The sequence below is a fragment of the Glycine max genome, chromosome 14 (genome assembly GCF_000004515.6).
Source record: "Glycine max cultivar Williams 82 chromosome 14, Glycine_max_v4.0, whole genome shotgun sequence".
Classification (NCBI taxonomy): domain Eukaryota; kingdom Viridiplantae; phylum Streptophyta; class Magnoliopsida; order Fabales; family Fabaceae; genus Glycine; species Glycine max.
The window spans coordinates 38,856,018-38,857,823 of record NC_038250.2 but is presented as its reverse complement, the minus strand read 5'-3'; the positions used below and the strand labels follow the sequence as shown (position 1 = coordinate 38,857,823).

Sequence of the window (1,806 nt, the reverse complement as noted above, 5' to 3'; positions counted from 1 at the left end):
GCTGGTGATTCTGAACATTCTAATTTTGAGCATTTGGCTGCTAATTTTCATACTGAGAACATGGCTCAATCTCTACCTCGTGAGAGGACTCTTAGGGAGATGGTTGCACTTAAAGCTTGTGCTTTCAATATCCTGATGAGGATGTTCCATATGTTCTCAAGACTGGACTAATACATTTGCTGCCCAAGTTTCATGGTCTTGCAGGTGAGGATCCTCATAAGCATCTTAAAGATTTCCATATTGTCTGTTCCACCATGAAGCCCCTTGATGTCCAGGAATATCATATCTTTCTAAAGGCTTTTCCTTATTCTCTGTAGGGAGTGGCGAAAGATTGGCTGTACTACCTTGCTCCCAGGTCCATTACCAGCTGGGATGACCTTAAGAGGGTGTTCTTGGAGAAATTCTTCCCTGCATCTAGGACCACTACCATCAGAAAAGACATTTCAGGCATCAGGCAACTTAGTGGAGAGAGCTTGTATGAGTACTGGGAAAGATTCATGAAATTGTGTGCAAGCTGTCCTCACCACCAGATTTCTGAGCAACTCCTTCTACAATATTTCTATGAGGGACTTAGCAACATGGAGAGGAGTATGATTGATGCTGCCAGTGGTGAAGCTCTTGGTGATATAACTCCTGTTGAGGCTAGGAATCTGATTGAGAACATGGCTTCCAACTCCCAACAATTCAGTGCAAGAAATGATGCTATTGTCCTTAGAGGAGTCCATGATGTGGCCACGGATTCATCTTCATCTGCTGAAAATAAGAATCTTGAGGGAAAACTTGACGCCTTGGTAAACCTAGTAACTCAGCTTACCATAAATCAGAAATTTGCATCTGCACCTATTACTGTTGCAAGAGTATGTGGTCTATGTTCTTCTGCTGATCACCATACAGATGTTTGTCCTTCTTTGCAGCAATCTGGAGTTAATGAGCAACCTGAAGCCTATGCTGCAAACATTTATACTAGACCCCCTCAGTAGCAAAACCAACAACAGCAGAATAATTATGATCTTTCAAGCAACAGATACAATCCAGGTTGGAGGAATCATCCAAATCTGAGATGGGAAAATCCTCCACAACAACAACAGTAGAACAACAGCCTATCCCTCCCTTCCAGAATGTTGTTGGTCCAAGAAGGCCATATGTTCCTCCTCCAATGCAGTAGCAACAACAAAGACAACAAGCAACTGAGGCCCCTTCTCAACCTTCCATAGAGGAGTTAGTGAGGCAAATGACCATCCAGAATATGAAATTTCAGCAAGAGACAAGAGCCTCCATTCAGAGTCCGACAAATCAGATACGGCAGAAGGCTACTCAGTTGAACCAAGCTCAGTCCCAAAATTCTGACAAATTGCCTTCACAAACGGTGCAGAATCTGAAAAATGTGAGTGCCATCACCTTGAGGTCTGGCAAGCAAATTGAAGTCCCTACACCAGTAGCAACACTTGAACCTGAACCTGTCAAGCTTCATTCTACACCTGAAAAAGAGGATGAGCTAGCGGCACAAAAGAGAAAGCTTCCTGATCATGAGGGGGCTAACAAAAATTTTCATGCAGGTGGACCTTCTTCTAGTAGTTCTGACTTGTAGCAGCCTCCTATCCCTCTTCCATTTCCACATAGAGAAATTCCAAACAAAAAGATGGAAGAAGTGGATAAGGAGATCTTGGAGACCTTCAGGAAAGTAGAGGTGAACATACCTCTGCTAGATGCCATCAAGGAAATTCCAAGATCTGACAAATCAAAGGAGCTATGCACCCACAATATTTTTAGATTTAAAAGATACTTTTCTTTGCTTACCTTTTTGGC

The 1,806-nt window shown here is 42.8% G+C and overlaps 1 non-coding gene across 1 annotated transcript; it reads right to left on the bottom strand.

Annotated features, from left to right (window-relative positions):
• Window positions 1-425: 425 nt before the first annotated feature.
• Window positions 426-532, bottom strand: LOC112999420 (small nucleolar RNA R71). Its single transcript, XR_003264607.1, has one exon. It is a non-coding gene; the product is annotated as a small nucleolar RNA R71 (small nucleolar RNA).
• Between the last annotated feature and the right edge of the window lie 1,274 nt (window positions 533-1,806).